The 18,632-nt window shown below is 40.7% G+C and overlaps 1 protein-coding gene across 4 annotated transcripts in view; it reads right to left on the minus strand.

The window, feature by feature from the left end:
* The window catches only part of LOC136845310 (sugar transporter SWEET1-like), a 164,159-nt gene that overhangs the window by 50,045 nt on the left and 95,482 nt on the right, over positions 1-18,632 (minus strand). Inside the window, exon 1 of one of the 4 annotated variants that reach the window (XM_067115524.1) lies at positions 16,117-16,135. The exons of the other annotated variants lie outside the window; for them this stretch is intronic. The gene's annotated coding sequence lies outside the window, so the exon portion shown is untranslated. Of the gene's footprint in view, positions 1-16,116; positions 16,136-18,632 lie in introns of those variants that run through there. 4 annotated transcript variants of the gene reach the window in all.

Genomic DNA, 18,632 nt, shown 5'->3' on the forward strand with positions numbered 1-18,632 from the left:
AAAACAAACATCACCATAGGAAATAAGAATGATTTTGGTCATGAAGAAAATGATTTAGTTAGTTTAAGATATGTTTTGAATTAATGTACACTCGGCAAGGAAAGTGAGGATACAGTTTTTTTAAATCATCGGACATATATTGCTAATTAATGCAACATCTGGCAACTATAGAAGGGGGAGGAGCTTCAGTCTTAATGTGTTAGTTTTTTGCTTGACCTCTTATAACTTTCAATCATATTCTACGGTTCTGAAATCATTGATACTTAAATGCAGTAGTAAGCTTTACAGTATTCGTTCAAGTTGTAATTTGCAACGATAGTTCTGAGCAAAATAAACATTTTTCGACATAACCTACCAAGTAACCTTAAACAAATGAATTATGACACCAAAATGAACGGAATGAATATCGGAAAACGCGATCTTCCATAATGAAATCAAGAGTTAAATTTGAGCAACGTCCAACGAAAAACATGGGGAACAATAAAGGAACGTAATGCAAGTTAGAGAGAGAGAGAAAGCGGTTGTGTAAGCCTAGGCCTATATGTGAGCTACTCATTTTATTTTTTTCTTTTAGAGATTGAGCAATACTATATTTGTATAGTGTGTTTTAGCAATAATGATAGAGAGAGAGAGAGAGAGAAGAGAGAGAATTCAGTTAGAGAGAGAGAGAATAACCACAAACTATGGCAATTTAAACATCCAGTTACTTGTGTTTTTTGTTGGTTTATCAATCTGGGAACCAGTAATTCAAATGATGCATTATATAATCATTTAATTAATTCCAGCCTTTAACCCAAAATTATGATGGATAAATTACCATTATATGATGAAATAAGCCTTCAACGGAAAAGATGTTGATAAACAGAAAGATATCCACACAAAAGTTTTAATCTTAAACGAAAACAAACATCACCATAGGAAATCTGAATGATTTTGCAGATTTAATATATATGGATGATTGTACTTTCATATTCTAGAGTAAATTTAGTTAGTTTTTTAAGAAAAAATTATGATTTGAAATCTAATGAAAACTGTATCCTCATTCTTGGAGTGTACCTATGTATAACGCACTCAGAGAAAAGAAAAGAAAGCTTTCAAAGAAAGTTAAAATTGATCCTAAAAGTGATAGCCTTACAACTTTAATATCAATGAGGAAAGAAATCCAGAAGAAAGAGATAGATTTTTCTAAGGAATTTGTAGGGGTAACACAAACACAAAATGAAAGGAAAGGCAGAAATACCCATGATTCATATAAAAGAAATAACAAGTACTGTATAATGATAATAATTCCAGACAAGTAGGGAATAGACAAACTTCCTTTCAAAGGAAATATGCACAAAATACTAGGAAAAAATGGAATCCAAACCAGAAAGGAAGACAGAATCAATCGAGGAATGGACCATTCCTCGGTCCACCCATAAGATATAATGGTCAATATTCAAACAAAAATAATTCAAAACCAGAGAATAATTCAGCTCCAGAAGCTAGGTCAAAAAATAATGTGAAAACTGTGGGTATACCAATCATTCCACTAATGAATGCAGAAAGCCTAGAATCTATGCAGTTTGCAAAAAGATTGGGCATTTAACTAAAAACTATTGGTTCAATAATAAGAAAGCCAATAGAGAGGTTATAGAGGTAAGTAACAGTCGCTCAAATATAAATAAATCATCCAGTCAGTGACAATTAACCCCTTTACAGAGAAAAGAAAATACTGTAAATCCCTTCAAGGTGATGAAAGAGAAAAAGGAGAAACAGTTACAATGGGAAATGAGGGTTCATCCACATTTTCCTATTTACATAACAAAGAAGTAATATTTTCCATGAAAGAGAAAGAAATAAACAGAAAGGCTCTGCCTATTATAAAGATTCCAATAAATGGAAAGACATGTACTGTACTCATTGACTGATAAAATAACTTTAACCAGATATTTAGGCATTGCAGAAACTCAGATTTAGGGTCAGAGTAGAGTAATAAAAAGGAATAGCAGGGAAAAACATTAAAAGTCTGGGAATGTGAACTTAGAAATAGAAATTTTGTCACAAATTTATTGAAAGTTTTCTAGTTTTAGAAGACATTTTTTCCCACACAAGTATTGTTCTCATTTAATTTAATGAGGAGATGTGGAATAATATTATATAGTATAAAAGAAGAAGTGAAGGAAAGATTAGCCTGAAACAGGATAATCAGAAGAGCGTATGTTTTATGCTTGACGAAGAAAGGTTTCACCCAAATCTAATCAACTTGTCCGATACAGTTTCGACAAGCGAGACAGACATACAGGAAAAGTAGATAAGATAACAAGCAAGATAAAAGAAACAGATAAAAAAGAGGAATTCCCACAATTACAGAATACAGAATTGTTGAGATGTGCACATACAGATGACAATTACTCAGATATAAATAATTACTCAGATATAAATAACTGTGATGACCAAAACACTGAATCTAACAAAAATCAAGGCGCCTATACCTATATACCTATAACTATAGCAATGAAAATACTAAATGAGTATTGCTCTGAAGATAAAATAAATAAATGATATAATTAGTATTAGACAAAATAAAAACCACTGCAGATGCAGAACTTTGCTATTTTTCAGACATAGAAGAAGAAGAAATATGTTGTGTTAGCACAGCTGATGATAATAAAGTACAGTTTATACTCAACAGAGCAGTAACTTTGTATCCAAAATGTTTAACAAAGATATATTTGAGATCAAAAGAGGATGTAAAGGATAAGGATATTCTATTATTGAATGAAGAATTGCCAGATTTTGTCAGAATGGATAATTCCCTAGTTCACATGAATGGTGATAACTGCGAAGTTTATGTCCAAAACTATTCAGATAACAGACTAACACTATACGCAGGCATTGTCTTTTGCATAGGGATTCCTATTAACAATCCTTTACTAACAGTAGAAGAAAAAATTTTCTCTATAAATGGCCAAAACTCTCAAATAAATCCAGAAGTAAATAAAACAGATTTTCCAGAAAATAGACACAAGTTAATTCAGGTGTTAGAGAAATACAGAAATGTAATAGCTATAGAAGGAGATAAACTAAGAAGAACAAATGTTCTACAACATAGAATTTTGTTAGATGATGGAGCCAAGCCATTTTTTATTCCTAATTACAGATTACCAATAAGCCAGAGACCCATAGTTGACAATTTGATTGAGGAAATGAAAAGAGATGGAGTAGTATTTCCTTCTAAATCTCCATATAATTCCCCATTGTTACTTGTTTCAAAGAAGGATGGTAGTTGGAGACTTGTGATAGATTACAGGAAGTTAAATGCCAACACAGTTCCAGATAGAATGCCGATGCCGGTAATTCAAGATATGTTAGCTCAATTAGCCTAGGAGGGGCCAAAATATTTTCATCCTTAGATTTGCTTAGTGGATATTGGCAAGTACCTATAGATGAGGAATCGAAACAATTCACAGCCTTCAGCACACATATAGAACATTTACAGCTTGAAGTAATGCCATTTGGACTAACATCAGCCCCATTAACATTTGTCAGATTAATGTTACAAATTTTAGGAGATATAGAAAATGTTGCAGTATACTTGGACGGTGTTATAATTTTTAGCAAAGACTTAGAAAGTCACCTCAGAACATTAGAAATGGTCCTAGAGAGATTAAGAATTGTAGGACTAAAAATAAAATTAAAGAAATGTCAATTCCTGATGAAATCCTTAGAATACTTGGGTCATGTAATTAGTGAAGATGGACTGCGCATGCAGGCAGGTAAAATAAAGGCAATAATTGATTACCCAGCTCCCCCTAATTTGAAAGCATTAAGAAGGTTCCTGGGTATGGTAAGTTATTATAGACCTTTTATAAAGGGTTTGCTACTATAGCCAAACCTTTGACAGAACTAACCAAGAAGGATGTTAATTATGAATGGAAGGATGAACAAGAAACAGCCTTTCAAACACTAAAGAGCAAAATGACCAGGAACCCTGCTTTAGTCTACCCAGATTTTTCCAAAGACTTATTTAGCTTGTGATGCCTGAAGTACAGGGCTAGGAGCTGTATTGTTACTAAAGGCCAAAACTAGAATGAGGGCAGTATATTATGCTAGTAGAGTTTTAAACCCAGCAGAAAGAAACTATAGTACCACAGAAAGTGAGTGTTTAGCTTTATACTATGGTTTAAAGAAATTTAGACACATACTTTTAGGGCATAAAGTTAATGTGTTTACTGATCACAAACCCATTTGTGACTTATTTAAAAGAGAGCCTTTACCAACAACATGAAGTTCAATAGATGGTTCATTAGTGTATTAGGATTTGTCCCAGAATTCAGATATATTCCAGGGAAATGTAACAACTTGGCAGATGCATTATCCAGATCTCAAGAAGAAACAGAAAAATGTATTACAACTGATACCTTTTGTTTTAGTTGTCAAGTAGTAGATTTACACCTAGAAAGAGTAAAAATACAGCAAGGAAAAGATGCAGAAATCAGACAAATATTAGGACACTTAACACTAGATGAATCCTTAAAACCTGATTTTCAGTTAATAAATGGATTGTTGTATAAAAGGCCAACAGAGAAGAATGGTTGTTCTCGACTATACATCCCAAAACACTAATCAGAGAAGTTTTAGAACTAACACACTCATATAAGTTAGCAGGACATCCAGGAATTAAAAAGACAAGCAGAATCATAACCAGAAATTATTTTTGGCCAAATTGTAGTGAAGATGCCAAAAACTTTGTACAAAACTGTATAGTTTGTAATCAAAACAAAGGTAATGTAAATCTTAAAGCTCCACTTGAAAAATATCCATCAGAATTAAATCCATTTCAAGTAGTAACTATGAACTTTTTAGGTCCATTTCCAAGGACTGTTGAGGAAATAAACAAATATTAGTCTTCTTAGACTATCTAACTAGATATGTAGAAATCGTATCGGTAAGAAACAGAGATGCAGCCACAGTAGCAGAAGCTCTTAAACCTAGAATTATCACAAGGCATTCATGTCCACAAGTTCCCACAAGTTCTTCTTTCTGATAATGCTGCTGAATTTACTAGTGATCTTTTAAAGAAAATATGTGAATTTTATGAAATAAGTGTCAAACAACCGCTTATAAACCAAGTTCTAATGAAGCAGTAGAACGAACTAATTGTAAAATAAAGGATATCCTGAAAACTTTAGTGAGCCCATGGACAGAAGATTGGGACTTAGCAACAGAAGATGTACAGTTCACATTGAATAATACTGTAAATGAGACAATAGGAGAATCCCCACATTATTTGCTGTATGGTTATCAGAAAAGAATGCACCACCACCCAGACATACTTATACTGTAACTATGATGACTATGTTGCATGGAAAACCAGACATACTTACGAGACAATCATGAAAACATGGGCAAAATTAAAATGGGTTCATAACACTCATGCCAAATATTATAATAAAAGTACAGTACCATTAAACCAGACATTACAGTAGGTACTCAAGTTTATGTACAAAATCATGTTCTAGAAGGGCCAAAAGTAAAGGTTTCTCCCAAGTTCACTGGACTATATAGAGTTGTAGAAGTATTAAAATTAAACATACATAGAGTAATTAATGAAAGGGATCTAAAGGAAAAAGTAGTTCACTGGAATCATATAAAAGTAGTAAAAACAGATCCATGGTCCACTGGAGCTATAGATAATATAAGACATGAAAATGCTGTAGATAATGTTGTAAACAAAATATATAATCTACGAAACCGGCGGAGTTAAATAAGTGTATATATGTATATATTGATGTTGGACTGAAAATATCATAAATATAATGTATGTAGTGAAACCTATATACAGTATAAATAAAATGTAAAGCATGAAAAAGAAAGAATAGCCAGACCGGAAAAATGGGAAGCAGCAAGAGGCACAGTGATAAACAAAGTGATTACCTCACACAATCAAAATGCAGAACAAATAGAAAAACTGAAAAATTTTATAATTCAAGTCAATCAGAATGTAACAAAAAAACTGAATAAGTTGGAAAACACACAGTTTTTAAATACATTTGCTCTAGAAAGTCAAGTGATATTACAGGAACATAAAAACACATTAAATGCCATTTTGCTTACTTATAAAGGTGTTTTGAGCCCAACACTAATCACTCCTAAAGAATTACAAGACATTATTAAGTTCTGCATCATGGAAAAACACTCAGCCACTTGTGGAAGTAGTATTCATGTACTACAATTTAATAAGTGTCAAAGTGCTTTATAATAAAATTATTTTAGATGTACCTTTCAATACTAGGGTCACAAATACATTAATCACTATGTACCCATTTCCTATGATAGTTAATAATCAAATAATCATTCAAAAGGGAACAATCAGGTGTTTTACATTAGAAGAACACGCTCTACTATTGTCATTCTTCACTGATAAACAATTTGAGTGTATTCTGTTCAAAGAACAGGAGTATACATGTAATTTTGATAACCTATATAAGAATACTAATGCTTATCCCTGTATTCAAGAGACTGTGTTAAACCAAACCAAGAAAAGGGTGTGTACCACAAACTATGATAACCCTTTTGAAGCACTCATAATTGTTCAATAATTTTTTTATTTTCCCTAAATACTGTAGTAGCTAAAATTAAATGTCCCAATATTAGCACAGAAATAAAGTTTAAAATGTTAAATTTTTTACAGCATCATGTCAGTTAGCTATAGCAAACCAATTATATTATGAACCCCATCTTTTCACAACATGTAAAGTCAACGAACATGTGCCATATAAAAATTGCTCATATAAAATAGATGAATTTAAGTTGTCTCAGTTAGAATTAAAGAAACTTGAAAATGTGAACTATGTTGATGAATATTTCTACTGTAAAGAAAGTCGCCCCAATTTTATATATCATTAGTAAATCTAGTGGTAATAGTAATAACTGCTATTTTGTTTATCATAATAGTGAGAAATCTTATTATCAGAAAAATACAAGGGATATTGACAGAACTCAATAATAGCAAGAATTGACATTTGATGTTAACATTATTTGTTACATGATAATAATTTCACATGTTTATTGTTCATATGTTCATTTAATATGCTTATGAATTAATATACTTATGATTTGATAGGTTTGATATTTTAATATTATTTTTTTTCAGAATGTTTTAATGAACTTATGTCTTTTCCTCCACAATTGGAGAAAAAATTTTTATGTCCATTGTTGCATTTTATTGCCAATTATCACTATTGTATCCATTTTATTATGTTTAATTAAACATTGAAGACAATGTTTGGTAGGTGACCGAGTGATGTAATGATAGCTGGGAGAATATTAGTTAGGAATAGCGTAAATATAAAGAGAGAAAAAGAAATGAGAGAGGACTAGTGATAGACAAAGACAGAGAGAGAGAGAGAGAGAGAGAGAGAGAGAGAGAGAGAGAGAGAGAGAGAGAGAGAGAGAGAGAGAGAGAGAGAGAGAGAGAATAATGATCAGGAAGTGTTATGTTTATGTAGCCAAAACACGGGTGCCAGTATAATCTAAGGCAACCATAACAAAAATGCCTAACCATCCTACCTGTGAGCTGACCTTTCAACTTTTGCCAGAACCTAAAGACTTCTGGTGACGTCATTAGTCCCACCTACGAAGGAGGGGATTAAGTCATTTAATCACACCCAAAAGGATGTCGTTAGATAATTTCCAACCATTTAGGACGTTTACAAGGCGGAACAAGAAGCAATGGTCCGTCTACTGTGGGATGGACTTTTTCCTTTCAAGACCCTTCAAAAATCACAATTTTTTAAAGTAAATTGTATTTTTCCTAACTATACAAATCTGAGGTCCTTTACATTAGGAATTACTTTCAACATAGGCTGGAAACAGCTGTTAAACTCTTGAGCAAGGTGGTTAGGCAGTAACTACCGCCAGGTAGGTGGGAATATCCGCCTGCCCGGATGCAAACATTCCAGTTTGCCTTTCGGTCCAGGTTCAGATTGAGGGGTGGCATGAGGTGGGCATAATGCGTAATGTAAAGGTCCTCAGGTTTGTATAGTCAGGAAAATACAATTTACTTTCAAAAATTGTGATTTGTTCCGACACGATATACAAACCGTCGGTCCTTTACATTAGGAAGACTCGCTGGTTTGAGGGAGGAATCTGAGTGAATCTCTTGAACTGACTGGAGTTCTGCACACCTGGGCTACTCCTCCTGGTCAAAAGAGTGAGGAGGAGTACCCGAGCCTCTGACATATTGATCGGAGTGTAGGAACTGCAAGATCAAGTGTCAGATACTGGACCTTTTCCCATGAGTGAGGAAACATGACTCATATGAAATAGGCTGGAAGACTCTTAGAGTCGGAGGCAGTCAGGAAAAGCTGAGATAGGGTTTCCCTTATTGCCAGACTCTCCTTCCTCCCCTTGCTAGAGGAAGGAGCGGAATTGCTTCTATGATTCTAGGAGAAAAATAGAACGGGTGCTCAATGTGCAGTTTTACCGCATCAGCGCCAGGCGCAGCACGTGTTGGTTTGAGTCCTATTCTCATCCCAAAGGAGGAGAAGTAGAAGGACGGGGGAGGAGGAAGAGAGGCCAGTCACTCTCGGTATCCTTAGGCGAGATGCTACTAGTCCTCTTGAAGGAGCTGGGTAAAAAACACAACTTGTTGAGCAGTCACCACAGGGCCAAGGAAAAAAGGTTCCAAGGGCCTGTGGGCAAGACCATAGGAAGACAAGAGTGTGGTCTATGAGACCATGTCTTGCTTCCAGCCCGACAGAAACTTCCGGAATGCAAAGGATGGACCAAGCCATTGGCTTCGTGAGCTCTCGGGTGGAAGGTACCGGTATCATCGTTGTCAGCTGCTGAGTACCTCCTTCAATCGCTTCACGAAGCCAGGAGAAAGATGTGTCCTTAGACACTTCTTCCTTGGGAGAGAGAGTAATAGCGAAAATGTCGATGACATCTAGGTTAGGAATGTCGAGCCTTTTCGGAAAGTAACACAGCTCCCTAAAGGACAAAGCAACGAATGATCTGGATCATCGATACAAAGTCCAAGGAGGAGGGGAACAAGAAGGACTCGAACCTGACAATAGATGCCGATGGATTCGGAGTCCACCTACGACACCTGAGGAGTCGAGGTATTGATCCCCTTCACCTATTCTTCAATCTTCTGCGCCGAGGCCGGAGCAAGATGAGAGATGGTCCTACGGGGGCACATCTTTATCCAACGACTCTTGTAAGGGTGCGTGCAGCATGGGACAGGAACCCTAAACGAGAGTCATATGCCATCCAGGGAACAGTTCCCTGGGACAGCAAGACCGAAGAAGCTTCTCATCCATAGCTAAATCTTGACTGAGGAGAAGAAGGCTACTTTAGATAGAAGACTATGTCGCAAAGGCCTATGTTCTTCACAAATGAAAGGGAGAGAAGCAACTATCGGCAGAGAAGACAAGGAAGTCTGGACTTGAAGAGTGACTCTGACCTGAGGAGTTCCGGAACAACACACACCAGGGAAGACGGCTCCAGTCCCTGGGAGTGTTGCAGAGGACTTCAAGAGATATCCAGCTATAGCCACAGCTGCTCAGCGAGAAAGCCTATGCTTGTAAGGGAAGCTGGAAGGTCTCCCAGTACTGAACACACCGGGATGTACTGCCCAAAGAACCGCTTCTTGTGTAGCTGCTACAGGAGGTTGGGTCAAGCAGAACTCTTCTCGATGCCTTGGCTATCAGGTCGTGTGAGAGGTGAAGTCTTCTGGCATTTGTCTGTACCTCGGGGTGAGCAATGCTTGAGAACCCCTAGCGAAACAGACAAATACAGAGGGAAAGATGTAGATATTAAGTTTCCCAGAAAGACAGCATGCCTCACCGTAGCGTCCCCTGGGTCTGGTACGAAGGAGCGAGAAAAAACTACCAACTTGTTCAGGGAGGCAACAGTAAGACGGTAGGGATTTCTCAGTCGAGCAATCTCTTCTGAATCTTCGAGTGAGCAGCACGTTCCGTCCCGATCACACAAACCCGAGGCCAAGAAGCTTGCCTGCCAATACATCCCCACCAGGGATGCATGTGGCTAATTGAGATGTCGAGTGCGCTATAAAACACTAGAGTACCTGCAAATGTCGACAGATGAAACAGGAGGAAAAAAAGATTCCCTCTTGTTTGTCGACAAATGCCACTACTGTGGTTTGTTGTTCAACGAACATCCTGAATTCTCGGAAGGCCAGAAGGCTGCCTTGAGCCCAGGATGGTGATGAGAAGGTACTAATCATCTCGGTCCCACACCTTCAAGACAAAGTTTAAAGTTTTACAGGTGTGCGCCTCTTCCCTGATCAGTGAATCCGTAAGTAGACACATGATGTGAGGGGAATATGCAAGCATATTCGAATGCTCCTTCAATCAAGCATTAGCCTAACTTCTTCCTCATACTTCGAAGAGGAAAGAAGGACGAAAGAATGGAAGCAGACTTCCATTCTCCTCTATGGGGAGGCTTCTGCAAGATGACAGGATACCGAGACAATTAGCTCTAGCCAGGTTGGCATTTCCTGAATCGGGAGCACAGAAGAGGAAGCGGATGAAAAGAATTGCCGAGACCTAAGGGAAATAGATACTTCTCCCGAAGGAATCCACTCCCAGGTCTCGGCAATGTCACTGCCAGCTCCAGAGACTTGATAAGTATCATTTCATGCAGGAATCTGCAGTAGGAGAACTTCTTCCCGGTCGATACTTCTTTCTTTCTTCCCTTCTTCCCTCCTCCCTTATGGGAAAGAGGGTGGAAAGAGACACAGTTATGCTCACTTTCCTAGACGGGTAGAAGAGGTTATGTTATGTTCCACAATCTTCTATCGAAGCCTGGGACTTCTTAGGAGTTGAGGGGGGGCTGGCTTGAACTCGAGGTCGAGTCGAGATGACTAAGACCCCAAGGTCTTGGCCATTGTCCAAAGGACAAGGCAGTGCCCTGGTATGAAACTTGATTACCGAGGTATCTGGCAAATCTCTGAAAGAAAAGGCAGAACCAGGTAAGGTTCGTTCCTAAGGGTCAAGCCAACTTGGGACTTATGAAACCAGAGATCTGAATTGGGACAAAGTCCTTCTTCTTGGCATCAGAATTGCCCATAGAACTGCAGTTGGCCAGACCCTTCGAGGCAAGAAGAATTCGTATTCTGTCAAGGCAGGGGAGAAGTTTGGTGTCTTGACCTGAATGAACTCCTTCTCCGAAGAAGAGTTCATCTGGTCGAGAACACTCCCGGAAGCATGGACCGTGGGGGCCCCCGACACTCTCGGCCCCTCAGGAAGTGCAAGGGTTGCGAGTGATAAGGATTATTCATTGGGGGAGTCGCAGTCCTGTCCTGTGGATCCTCGCGCTGACGAATCGGCACGAAGTTCTCCGAAAAACGAGGGCAATCTCAACTTGAAGAGGAAGACCCTCGCTGCTTCCAAAGCGTGAAACTCCTGTACCTCTGCCCTTGGAGGGAGCCTTGACAGATCCCATGAAACCCTCCTCGGCTACCTGGTTGTACTACGAGACAATCAGGGGACCGACACCCAAAACACGCCAGTAAGCCGAACTCCGAAGAGCTCTCTGTCCGTCTCGCACCTCTCGGAACAACCGAGAGGAAAAGAGGACAGGTGAGGAGAAAGAGTACCCCTACCTGTCCTGCCAGTAAGACCAGCAGGAGAGCGAGACTGTGAGTGATAATCAACCGAAGGAGATTACTGCTGCATGAGAGAAGAAGAGCGCTTGTGCCGTGGAAAACCGCTTTCCTGGGAAGAGCAAAAAAAGTTCACTCGAATAGAGCTGAGAACCCGATTCAGAAAAAACCGAGTGGGCCGAGCCGAGCTGAGCAGAGCCAGTCTCACAAGCGCGACCAAGGGCTGGGCAGGGCGAGCAAGCTGAGCGAGCCGAGTGGAGCCAGTCTCATAAGCGCGACCAGGGGACGAGCCAAGCCGAGCTGATCGTGCGAACACAATCGGAACTGGATAGGGTGGAACTCGTTTGCTGTGAACTATTGCTAGTTTCCCGAACTCTAAACTCCGAGGACGAGGCCCCTCGAGAAGAAGGTTCAAAGGGGAATTCTGTGTCTGCTATCCTGCATGCTCGAACCCTAAGGTTCCAGACACAAGGATGAAACCCGGCCGAGCAACTGAAGCAGCTAACAGGCAGTATCGAGACACCTGGCGTCTCGGCACCCAGACACCTGGCGTCTCAGGACCCAGACACCTGGGTGTCTTGGCACTTTCTCTCGTCCTGTGCCTCTTGTCAGGAGACCACTTGTGGTTCATAGAACTCGAGCTGCCCATGAGACTCCTAAGAGATTGAAAGAGCCAAGCACAGAACCAGTCTTAGGCGCAGACTTCCAAGACTGGTAACTCGCGGCCCCCCGGAATGCCAGACCCCACAGGAGAATGTGAATCGGTAAAGAGACAACGAGAGAAACTTGTCTCCCGGAAGAGAGACAGTCCCTTACAAGTCCTGCAGGACTCCTGAAGGGAATCTCTTCCCTGCTTCTTCTGGTGTTTGAATTGCCAGGATCGAGACACCAGGCTGGGAACCCGACCGAGCATTGATAAGCACTCGAGTGCTTGTGGTGCTGGCAGGAAGAGCTGAGACACCTGGGTGCCTCATCCTTTCTCTCGCACTGCTTCCAAACTGGGCCGAGGGAAATACTCTCAGACCAGAGTGGGATACTTGATATTCCATAGAATCTTGAGCACTCGGAGCAGCTTGCGAACGAGCGCCTGAAGCAGGCCCCGTCTTAAAGGCGGAATCTCTAGGACTGGGAACAGGATCACAAACCGAGGTCCAGCGCCCGTGGCTCCTGAAACACAAAACCCAGGGCTATGTGAATCGGTTTCCTAACCTGAAGGTTGGGAAGAACCAATGAGAGACCCACTGTCTCCTTGGAAGGAGGCAGTCCCTAGACATCCAAGGGCATCAAGGCGAAGAAGCAGCCTTCCTCTCCTTTAGCCGACGGTGGTCTGTCTGATTCCCGGGACCCCATGGACCTCGGGAGAGGAAGGGAAGAGGCAGTAGAAGACGAAATCGAAGATAAGATGAAGAAGACGGTGGCTACTTCCACAGGGCGACTTCCTTCACCTCCACTCTGACATCATCTACAGGATGGTGGACACGAAACATCGTAACCTCCAGGGAAGTCAGGCAGGAACACAACGGAAGAGGCCCAGGACACCACCACCAGGAGAAGCAGCAGGCACGATCAGGACAGCTGATGCAGGAGCTACAGCAGCAGTTCGGAAGGCAGTAACTAGTGCAATGGCCAGGAACGTCACTTTCACAGGGCGACTTCCTTCACCTTCACGCCGACATCTTCTACAGGATGGTGGACATCGTAACCTCCGGGGCAGCTGGTAGGAACACAATGGAAGCGGCCCCAGGCACGACCGCCAGGAGAAGTGGCAGGCATGATCAGGACAGCCGATGCAGGAGCTACTACAGCGGTTCGGAAGGCAAGACCTACTGCAACGGCCAGTAACGTCACTTCCACAAGGCGACCTCCTTCACCTTCACGCCGACATCTACAGGGTGGCGGATGTCGTAACCTCCAGGGCAGCTGGCAGGAACACAACGGAAGCGGCCCCGGGCACGGCCACCAGGAGAAGCAGCAGGCACGATCAGGACAGCCGATGCAGGAGCTATGGGAGCGGTTCGGAAGGCAGGAGCTACTGCAACGGACAGGAATGTCACATGAAAGTCATCAGCAGCGACAGGAACGATCAGGATGGCTGCGGCAAGAGACCAGGAAGAGCCACCCAGAGACTGTCGTTGAATTAACAGGAGTGTAATACAGGGAGCAGCAGGAACAGATGGACCACAGGTATGCCAGAGGCATTGCCACAGCATACATGAAGGCCAGCAATAACAGCAATCGATCCACATCGGTGGGAACAGAATCGGAACCATCCCGATGTGGAACTATGTCATCCAGCCAGGTATTGTGGTCAATCCCGAAGCAACACTAATGAACAATGGGGCTCCTTCATGCGAGATATCCCCTCAGATATCCAGCCAACTACTTCTGTGTTTGCGATGCTCACTGTCAACCTGAAAGAAAAAGCAAAGATGATTAGTAGAGGGACTCCTCTCGCTACAAGGGGAACTGAACTGCCTTACGCAGCGAGAAGAGGTAACCAAGAAGAGGTGCCTGACCACCCGCCCCCCCGCGGTCTTCACCCGATGAGCGAGCGAAGAGGGCGAAGGAGAAAGATCTCTACTGAAGGAGAGAAGAAGAACCTATGGGGAGAGAAAAGGATGGTGGGGAGGCCACCAAGGGTGCTGTGGAAGCGGAACTTACAAACGACGCCTGCACCCTCCCACCCGCTCCGTAGTTCTTTAAGCACAGGCGGAGAAAACAATGCTCAGCACAAGTAGGAAGGAAGTAGTCATGCCCTTGTACACGGAGGGCAGCAGCCCAAGAAGGAAGCGAACTCTTACATCCAGATCAATGTAGGGGAGTGAAGATATTATGTCTCAATCTAATATCTCTGATTGTACAGGGAATGCCTTCAGTATCTAAATAAAGGCTACTGGAAGAGAAGCATTACCACTTGGTTACGCTACTCTAAATATGTCCTTGGCAGTCAAACCCCAAGACAGTGCAGGGGAACGACAGCTTAAGCAAGGTTATCACAAATCGTGGGTTTGTATTAATAAATATCAAACACACATAATATAGGCTATACACAAAATACAGAAAGATCCCGCCAGGATAATAAGAGCTTAACAACAGTCAGGCAGAGAGATCCGAAACCACGTCTGCAACGCATGACGGCCGAAAGCAAACTGGAATGTTTACATCTGGGCAGGCAGGTATTCCCACCTACCTGGTGGTGGTCACTGCCTAACCACCTTGCTCAAGAGTTTAACGGCCGTTTCCAGCCTACGCTGAAAGTAGTTCCTAATGTAAAGGACCGATGGTTTGTCTATTGTGTTGGAACAATTTCTTATTACGTCTCGACTCAAGGCTGGCAATGGTGTCAGGCCTGGGAGTAAGGGAGCCAGGGAGAGGAGATGGTGGAACAGAATGAGAACTGGGATTGGGAGGAATAAAAGGTACAGAAACATTATCAAACAGACTCAACAGGAACCTGACTGGCTAGCATCTTTTTACGACTGGCTCTAGAAGCAGCTTCCCTCTTGTTGTCTCTGTCCAGTTTTGACAAGTGACTAAAGTTTTCCACATTTTGACATCCCAGTGTTCACATTCATTACAAGTCAAGTCTGGCAAACAAATCTGACCCCTACAAGATGTGCAGAGAGTGTGCGGGTCATAACAGGCTTTAGTTATTCTAGTATTACAGCCTTTGCTGCAATACCGAAAACCTCGGGAACCAGAATCAGACATAGTTGACTAGTCTAAAGTCAACAAAGCTTAGCATGTCTAAGATCAGAATTATAACAGTCAAAATCAGTAGTTAGGCCTGAAAAAGAACCTGACACTGTCTAAATATGCTGAAAAGGCTACCATTAAGAGAATACTTCACCAATTGTAGTACTACAACCAACTGAGAAGCTAAAGAACTCCAAAAATAAGCTGCTGCTAAGGACTGTTGTAGAGCCATCAGTCGGAAGAAACATATTGAGCTCTTTTTGCTGGGCTAGTTCCGCTCTTACCCTGAAAGTGGGCGGGGTTAGTCACCTAACCAAAACAAAAGTAGCGCTACTGCGAATTTCAAAATTTCTAGCTGCCGGTTAATAGAAACTATAGCTATGTAATTACTTGGTAAATTAGTTATATAAAACTTATGACTAGCTCTACTTTGCTCTATGGGCCTTTCCTTTTCCTATCTCGGACTAAGTTGTCCAGATGGGACCTCAAGGTCTTCCCTCACTATCTTCCCAATCCTGACACTCTGGACATGTAACCTCTCTACTGCATTCCTGCCCCTACACTTGCCACACTTATTGTGTGAACCATAAGCCACTTTAACAAGTCTAATTTTACACCCCTCAATGCAATAACGATGCTTGACGAGCTGGAGTCTGACATACATGCATTTGTCTATCTTAGAAATAAAGTTAACTAACGATATTACTAAGACAGGAAAAGCCACCACAAAAAAACGAGAGAATACTTCACCAAAAATACAGGACAAAAATTCCAAAAAAGATAAAGCAGCCACTGCACAAGACTACCGATGTTAACTGGGAGCCGACAGAAAACCAAATGAAGCTCTATGCTGAGTTGTACGTATCAGTCCCGAAAGCGAGCAGGACCCTGTCACCTACACTAGCAATGGCAGCGCCACCACAAAAATTCGAATTTTGTTAGACTGCCATGTACAAAGGTAGTAGCTTTGTAATTGCTTGGTAAGTCACCTATATAAAACTTATGTACATAACTTTGCACTGTAAGTTAAACAGATTTTGCCATTTTACAGACTATTCACCCATTTTTGCATTTGTCACACACCTAGCGGTTGTGATAATCAGCCAGTCCAGGTGCTCTGTAGATAGTAAAACATCAAAAGGACTAAAGTAAGCTCCCAACACAAATATGCCATTTTCAGGAAACATCAAATAATGGCATTGTGGACCACATTGGCTTCAGACACGCCTGCGATGAACTAGGATAAGTCAGCGGTTATCTACAAAGGTCAACGACCATCGAAAAAGAAATCTGCCAGACTGTTCATTGAAGCTGCTTCCACCAGAATGTTAATCTCCACTGGACTATCCATGATCCTTTGTCTCATCTATTTTGTTTAAAAGAACATATGTACAGATTAACGAACTGTAACCCCCCCACCCCCAAGAACTTTCCTGCTTTTGTATATAAATCTCTGTCCAACTTTTTACTCAAGTGAAATTGGAAATGTAGAATGAAACTACGAGAAGTACTTGATCAAAGTACCGGTTTTCACTCACCTTCAATGGATTTAGTGATATATATATATATATATATATATATATATATATATATATATATATATATATATATATATATATATATATATATGTATATATATATATATATATATATATATACTCTATATATATATTTATAAATATTTTGCTATTCACCTCAGACATTTAGGGATAGTAATATCAGCCTGATCAAGACAGGAAATTGCTTTGTCCACGCTGGGAGACAGCTCAGTTCAAATAACGTCCGTTGAAAAAAGATAAGCTAGCATTTAGCCTTTTTTTCCCTATGGAGAAAAATTCCTATCAGCCTTAAAAATAGGTGGTCCTAAGGTCCCTTTTTCCTTTCTACCTGTCTTTGGGCGAATGTTTTTAACAAGAACTGCGGACGCCTGGGGTGACTGTTCTGACCCAGCCCTGGTCAGACGAGAGAGAGAAACTAGCCGCCGTCTCGAGCAGACGTCTGGAAGGTGGCCCTGTCCCCGCCTTTGTCTATTATATTTTAGTGAATGGTGGAGCAAGAAACACTACACAACTTCATCACGTCCGTTGTAATGCGCGCCAACGCTTCGTCCTTAAGGTAGAGTCTGTGTGCTGTTCGAAACTTCGTCCATTCTTTTAACCTCTTTTCTGTATTTCCAACTCTTTCTTTGTTTCATTCTCCGGCCACCATTGAAGGTAATCGCTTGCACGAAGTCTAGATTAAGCCAAATTATTATATTGGCTTCTTACGTTATTCCAGTAAAATACCTAGGATTTAGGGTAAAGCAAAAATCAGGTTAAGTCTCGATGCTTTTATGCCTAAGCGTCCGAATGTTTGGAAGAACGTTGCGTTTAAAGTCAAATTCATCTCAAATATTCTTGTTGGGTTAATTACCCGCTTAACTGCGACCTTTAATGATCTTTGGCTTGTCTTTAGGTTAACTTTTGGCTTCAGTGGCAGGTTACGTGTAATCTTGGTTTGCCAGAGACCGTAAAAAATTCGTAAATTGAATAATGCATGATGGCCAAGACCCTCACACGTAACAATATATATAACATATATATATATATATATATATATATATATATATATATATATATATATATATATATATATATATATATAATATATATATATATATATATATATATATATATATATATATATATATATATATATATATATATATATATATATATATATATATATATATAAATGTATGTATGTATGTATGTATGTATATATATATGTGTGTGTATATGTGTATATACATGTATGTATGTTTCTATGTGATGTGTGTTGAGATTTGATCATGTACCCAAGGTCTTATCCACTCGGGCTGTGAGCCCGTGGAGACTGAACAAGGAGGGAAGCACACAGGTGTTAGCAAAATCCCCGACACAGCTGTTGTCTAGAAAATTCTGTCATGTATGTAAACTGAATTAACTATTGGCGCTGCTCGTTGTTATGTTCTAGGAAGCACAGTTTTTTTTCCTTTTTTTAATGAGTGACCTCGAAGCTACAGCTTGTGCTCTGAGCGTTCATGAATCATCATAAGCTCTCTCTCACTTCTGTGAAAATGATCGAGAACAGTGACTGTTTGTGGGTTGCTGTTTTTGCTTTCGCTTCCTGAAGAACCATCCCCCAATCAGAAGACGACACGACACCTCAGTCTGCGAAGGCAGCCATTTTGGGTGTCACCACAATCGATTCCCCCATGTCCATCACTATTTTGACCCAGTTGGGTTAGTGCCGTCAGTGCACCTTATGTGGTGCACTGGATTCATTACTGATGGTTCTTTGC

This window comes from Macrobrachium rosenbergii, chromosome 13 (assembly GCF_040412425.1).
Source record: "Macrobrachium rosenbergii isolate ZJJX-2024 chromosome 13, ASM4041242v1, whole genome shotgun sequence".
Lineage (NCBI taxonomy): Eukaryota > Metazoa > Arthropoda > Malacostraca > Decapoda > Palaemonidae > Macrobrachium > Macrobrachium rosenbergii.